A 7,287-nucleotide genomic window follows, 5' to 3' on the forward strand; every position below is an offset into this window, starting at 1 on the left:
GGCAGTTGGGCTTTGGGATCCTGGAGCTGGTCTCCTGTGGACCCTTTTTATATCCTGGCCCCTTATCTCTCGCTGCTTGACCCCACCTGTTTCTCTGTACGTTTATGCATGGGGCCACTGACGCGGCTGTGCTAATGGCTAATTTAGAAGCTCCTCCCACACATGCTGGGATCATGCCCCTGGATTGTCATCTTTCCCTTCCCACTATTACCAGCATTGTGAAGGTTGTGCCCAGAGGGTCAGCCAGAGATACCACCCAATCTGTCCTCTCCTTAAGGATCATGTGGGTGTCCTCTGGCAGCACGCCATGGTGGCCAACCTGAACCCGGGGAAGGACGTCAGAATAGCCAGTCCTTGAGACCCCTACAGATCCCATCCCACTCTCTATCCTGTCCCTTTCCTCGGTCCCCCCCCCGCCCCACGTTTCCCTTTCACGCAGCAGAGAGAATGTGTGTGTTGGGAAAAGGGGCCAAGCACAGGCAATAGATTGCAGGGGTTCTGGGCACGATTCAGTCCTGAATTCCACTTTTGCTGATTCCTCCTGGGCCCGCCTGAGGCAGCTGGATGCAGTACTAATACAGACCACTAGAGGGAACCAACCCCACACTTTGCTCTCCCCTTTCCCTGAGTCTTGGGGGGGGGGGGTTCCCCCAGGTCCCTGGGGAGGAAGAACCCAGACTCGAGGTATCGCCCCAGCTCCTTGGAACTGCAGCAGAGATACAAACCAAGAAACAGAAATCCCGGGGACAGACACGGACCACAAGCGCTTCGTCTTACGCCCTGAAACCATCAGAAAATCTGAAAGTTGGAAGAGCTCTTGAAGGTTTGAGTCTCTTCCCCAGCTTTGGAACTCAGAACACGTCACGCCAGAAAGATGCCCTATTGGATATGAAAAAAAAAAAAGTCCTTTCTCCAGAGCAGGTAGTGTGGTGCTACTCAGTTATTTAGTTATTTTAGTTTCTTTATTTCAGTTTTATTTATTTATTTATTTTTTTGAGATGGAGTCTCATTCTGTTGCCCAGGCTGGAGTGCAGTGGCATAATCTTGCCTCATTGCAACCTCCACCTCCTGGCTTCAAGTGATTCTCCCTCCTCAGCCTCCCTAGTAGCTGGGATTACAGGCGCCCACCACTATGCCGGGCTGTTTTGTACTTTTAGTAGAGATGAGGTTTCAGTATGTTGGCCAGGCTGGTCTCGAACTCTTGATTTTAGGTGATCCACCCTCCCTGGCCTCCCAAAATACTGAGATCACTGGCGCAAGCCACCGCTCCCAACCCAGTTATTTCAGCTTCTAAATCCCTCTGAGTGCAGGGATTCTGCCCCCAACACAAGGGGCTCTTTGCCCATTTTGTCTTTCCATAAGGGGCAGATTGTTCTTTCTTTATTCCCAGGTGAGAATAGCGCAGTGGCATGGGGTGCCTTGTAGAAACCTCACAGTAGGACAAGGCGAAGGCAGAGAAGGCCAGGACTGAGCCTCCTGTCTCCCGGATCGCAGGGTTGGGGCTGTTTCACTGTCATCTGGAGGTCACAAGCATCAGATGCCCCCAGAGATGAGAGCGGGAAAGAACATCCTCATGGGCACTGAAATCATCCCCCGCTGAGTTTAAGAGCATCTAGCACTTGACGCTGTAGAAACACAAGCAAGGAAACAAGGAAACGCTTCTAGAAGTGATTGGCTGTGGTGTTGGCAACCAGCAATGAAAACCCACAGCCCTGTGGCCCAGGATGTGAATGCTGGGGCCCTCCCATCTCCCCTCTTTCAGAGCAGAAGACAGACCTCCTTCTTCTGCCGTCATTCCCGAAGCATTATCCGACCAGCAGCCCAGACTCATCATCTGCTGGGAGGGCATGGGCTGTGGGCTGTTCTCCAGGCAGGGCTGTGGGAGGATCCAAGAGGGGTGTCATCAATGATACCAACTCTGAGAAAGCTGGGGCCAAGGGAGGGTGGAGACACCACTTTCCCCATGCTCCTTCCAGCACTAGCAAAGAGGAGGAGCCAGGTGGGAATGGAGGAGGTTCCCTGAGCTCCATGTAGCTTCTGCCTCCCCCACCATCCTTCCTCCAATGTCAACTGGGATGGACAGGGCCTTTTAGCCAGTGCTGGAGACTTAGATGTGGGTTTTTGGACATGGAAGAAGTCTCCAGCCTCCCTTAGGAATGAGGGCAGCAGGGACCCTAACTGGGGATCACTCCAGAACTCCGCAGATGGGCACAGGGCTGACGAGGTTCCCCAAACAGGTTATTGCTAGGAACACGTGGGACCAGCTAGGGCAGGGAGTGTCTCCTCTCTCCTCTCCACTTCGGTTGACCCTAGAGTTATGGTGACTCAGAGGACTCTAGGGACCCCTGGGGAAACACCTTTACAAAGTGTTACCATGGCAACCAGGGACCAGAGGGAAGAACTGAGGCCCACAGGTGTGGGTAGAAGTCGATGATCCTTTTCTCTAGTCTAGATCTTCCCAGGGCCTTGAGCAATGGAGAGCACATCCATCATTCATTGCTAGTAAAAAATCAACTTTGAATTAGACTTGGGATTTTCCTGACAGTACTGGGAAGTGGCCCACTGTTCGGGCATCACTTGGGGCCAGATCCCTGACTCCTGCAGGCTGAGAGACTACCCAACAAGAGCCTCCACATGGCCAGTGGGGAGAGGCTGGGCTTCGCATCTCTGGAGTCTGCTTCAAAAGGCTCAGGATAGGCTGGACGTGGTGGCTCACGCCTGTAATCCCAACAGTTTGGGAGGCCGAGACAGGTGGATCACCTGAGGTAAGGAGTTTGAGAGCAGCATCGCCATCGTGGTGAAACTCATCTCTACTGAAGATAGAAAAATTAGCTGGTCATGGTGACGTGCGTCTGTAATTCTAGCTATTGGAGAGGCTGAGGCATGAGAATTGCTTGAACCCGAGAGGCAGAGGTTGCCATGAGCCAAGATCATGCCTCTGCACTCCAGCCTGGGCAAGAGAGTGAGACTGACTTTATCTCCAAACAAAGAAAAAAAAAAGGTAGAAAAATCCTAATCTCTGAGTTCACCATTACCTAGCTCCTTACCCACTTGAGAAGCACAGATGGGAAGCAGGAGCCCCAGGGCCACCGTGGCTCGAGCAGCATTATCATTTAGTCCGAATCCATAAGAACACCCTAGGTTTCATCTGGGACTTCCTGCACATAGGATGGTGGGAAAGAAGAGTTGGCTCAAAGCAGGGAGCTGCTAGTGCTCCCTTGGGAAGGAAAGCTATTGGGTGGAGGGTACATCATTTGGGTGAAGGGAGGAGAGGGAGCAGTGGGTGAAATTAGGGAGGGTGTGTGGTGCACCGAACTCAGCTCTTTGGGAAACTGTTTTTGCAGAGAAGCCACGGTTGGAGGAATCCTGACGCTCTGGCAAACAGACCTCGCTGGAAGGGATGGAACACATGTTGGCCTGTGTCCCAAAGGGAAACCCAGCTCCAGCCTTGGTGTGTACCTGGAATGGGGTGGTCTTTGACCTTGAAGTGCCACAGAAGGCAATCCAGAACCACACCGGAACCTACTGCTGCACAGTCACTAAGCAGCTGGGCTCTGTCAGCAAAGACATTGCTGTCATTGTTCATGGTAACCTTTGCTGCCCTGCTGCAAGGCCGAGGATGGAAACCCCTCAGGGGTTTGGGATTCTTATCCAAGGATGAAAATAAGAAAGATTCTACTAGGTTGGGAAGAATGAGACTCAGAAGTGGGCCTGGTGGGCTGGGGTGGGTGATTCTCGTACTTTCAGACCTTCCTAACTCTGCCTTCTGTGCTTGGACAGGACTGGATGAAGGAATCAGCTCTGCCCTCTTTGTCGTTATTACCGTTGCCCTTGGAGTGGGTGTCATCACCATAGCACTGTTTCTGAGCTATCGGCCCTGTAACGTGGACAGGAGGAAATTACTCTATAGGCAGAAAGAGGAGGACAAAGAGGAGGAAAGCCAGTTTGCTGTTGAGGAAGAGAAAAGTACAATTCATATAATTGACAGCTATTTGATTGAATGAGACTTCTGCTACTGTGGTTTCCCAGGGAGGGAAGAAGGGATAGAGGAGAAAGGAAGAAACAGAATGGCAGACTGCATTACCCTTTGAGTTCTTCTGTCCTGTAAAACAGTGTTTCAGGCCCCATATCCCATGTCCTGTGTGTCTAATATGTCCACAAGCTCACCTTTCCCTCTATCTCTCTCCCCCGCTTTTTTTTCTCTTTTTGAGATGGAGTCTTGCTGTTGTCACCTAGGCTGGAGTGCAATGATGCAATCTCGGCTCACCACAACTTCAGCCTCCCGGGTTCAGGCGATTCACCTGCCTCAGCCTCCCCAGTAGCTGTGATTACAGGTGCACACCACCACGCCTGGCTGCCCTTTCTTTATGGTTCTCACTGCCCTTTATCTTAAACGCCATGCTAAAGTCAGGCACATCTTAGAAATGCAACTCATATTTCATGGTTTTCTGATTTCTACCTGGGAACTCAATTTGTAGTCCAGGGACAGGACTTTGAAGGGAGTAAGTATCAAATACGGGGCTAGGAGTCAGAGCTCTGTTCCCATCTCCACTTTCCCTTGCTCCCCTGACCTGGGCTTCTGGAGTGCCAGCTCCCAGAGCTGAGCTTGTTGACATCACTAAGGATCAGTGGCAAGCTTCAACTCAGTAACCACCTGCTGTGGGTCTTGGGGGAGTATACAGATGGTAAGAAATTCCACTTCGGGCCAGACAAGCATCCTATCTAGCCCAGTGTTCTGTCTGTGAAGTAGAAGGTAGAGTTCTTCCATGGAATTGGCCTCATAGGTTAAGCACTCCAAACATCTCTGAATTCCTTTTCACAGAGTGATCAACTGCGAGCTCGCATTTGCCAGTTTTCTTTTTTTTACCCATATGGGCGTCTAGGTTAGAGTTCCAATGTTTACTCTCCCTTTTCATCAATAAGTGGATATTTTCATCTGTCTGCAAACAATTTCCCTGAAGCTTCAAGAGGAATCCTCTTGTTAAAATGTTCATGTGATTTTACGATTCAGCTTCTTTTCCTGTCCTTGGAAAAGAGTATATTCACCCTCGGAGAAGGCATGAGGAATCATAAAACCAGATCTTTTCTTCCAAATCAGTCAAGAAATGTTCACTGGAATGTTGCTGTGGTAAAAATAAAAGTGATTTTATGATATCCAAATGCATTTCTCTACCCTTCTGTGTCATTGCTGAAAGCTATTATTATGTCAAATGGTTGCATTTTATAACTTTTTTTTTTTTAGATGGAGTCTTGCTCTGTTGCCCAGGCTAGAGTGCAGTCGCGCAATTTCGGCTCACTTCAAACTCCACCTCCCGAGTTCAAGGAATTCTCTGCCTCAGCCTCCCAAGTAGCTGGGATTACAGGTGCCCACCACCATGTCCAACTGATTTTTTGTGTTTTTAGTAGAGACAGGGTTTCACCATCTTGGCCAGGCTGGTCTTGAAGTCCTGACCTCGTGATCCACGCACCTCGGCCTTCTAAAGTGCTGGGATTACAGGTGTGAGCCACCGCTCCCAGCTGTATTTTATAACTTTAAGGACAATTTCTAAGGAAAAAACACGGTGTCAATAGCATAAACAACCAGCCCAGGGCAGGGGGTGCATTAGCTCAGGGCAGCAGCCTATTTCACCTGCTTTCAAAACTAAAATTCAGGCCGGGGGCGGTAGCTCACACCTGTAATCCCAGGTCTTTGAGAGGCTGAGGCAGGCAAATCACTCGAGCCCCAGAGTTGGCAAATATCCTGGACAACATGGAGAAACCCCATTTCTACAAAAAATACAAAACTTAGCGTACTATACTGGCACGTGCCTGTAGTCCCAGCTACTTGAATCTGCGGACTCAGAGAGTCTGAGGTGGGAGGATCACTTGAGCGCGGGAGGTGCAGGGTCGCAGCTAGTTGAGATCATGCACTGCACTCCAGCCTGGGTGACAGAGCCAGACCCTGTCTCAAAAACAAAACAAATGAAACAAAAACAAAAACTGAAGTTCAGACTTTCAGATAGAGAGAGGTATGTAGCCTTCCAAATTGCTGATACTAGCTAGAAAAAATCGTGGCATCGGACACCAGAGAGAAAACATTTTCCCATTCTTCTCAGACCTCCTCTGAGTCTGGTGTTATAAATTACGTATAAAAATTACCCTTTGGTTTCACCACATACAAAGCAGTGGGGATGCAGCAGTGAACAAAACATTGTCCCTGGCTTCCACAAATTTATTAGGAAAGCTATTTAGACAAACAAGTGAGAGATTACATTTGTGCATGAACTCCTATGACTGGGAAAACAGATTGTTAAGAGAAAGCATAACTCAGGTCAAAGAAGGCTTCCTGGAGGGACATGAATTATCTTGACTTTGCAAAACAGCATCATCCCCCAACATGACCTTTTCAAACTCAATGTTTCCACTAGGTGGAGCTACTGCTCTCTCATCCTGTGAGTCTAATATAAATCATCCACCTTCCCTGAATCGAGCGTTTGGGGAAGTTAGGAAGCAGGTTTCAGAGACAAGAGTATAGAGCTGCCCCATTTGGGGATCCACAGCCATTTCGGTGTCAGGATCAGCCGCATCAGGGCTGTAGTTATCCTGTATCTGCAAACCCTGTCTCATGGCCTCAGTGCCTTGAAGCACAGCAAATCCCAAAAGGAAGGGAAAAATGAGCCAGGCGTGATGGTGTGCACCTGTAATCCCAGCTACTGGGGAGGCTGAGGCAGGAGAATCGCTTGAACCCGGGGCGCAGAGGTTGCAGTGAGCCGAGATCGCGCCATTGCACTCCAGCCTGGGCAACTGAGCGAGACTCCCCTCTTGAAGAAAATAAAAACAAAAACAAACAAACAAACACAAAACAACAACAACAAAAACAAAACCAAAAAGGGAGGGAAGAAGGGGGCCACTTGGACTTTCTAGTTCCAGCAGGGAGAGCCTGGAGGCTTAGCCGGCTGCTGCCTTTGCCTCTCAGTGCCACAGGGTGTCAGTGTTGACAGATGGTCTCACACAGTACCATCAAAGCAAGTGGGTCTGCAGATCCAGGTTCCCAGCTGCTGTGGATCTCTGAGGGAGGATGATCTCCGTCTTTGGGGCCTGGTCCAGCTGCGGGTATCCTCTTGCTTGGATTTCCAGTGTTCCAGTTCTTAGAGCTGAGTAGTTTAGATGAGCTGTCCCGCAAAACTCTTCAGAGTTGGCTGGGTTACTTGGAACGCCTTGTAGACTTGAAACCTCTGTTCTCTTTCCTTCCCGAAGGATCCACACCACAAGGGGTCAGGCAGCCCCTTCTCACTGATTCTTTTTTTT

This window comes from Colobus angolensis, unplaced genomic scaffold (genome assembly GCF_000951035.1).
Source record: "Colobus angolensis palliatus isolate OR3802 unplaced genomic scaffold, Cang.pa_1.0 Scaffold271, whole genome shotgun sequence".
NCBI classification, from domain to species: domain Eukaryota; kingdom Metazoa; phylum Chordata; class Mammalia; order Primates; family Cercopithecidae; genus Colobus; species Colobus angolensis.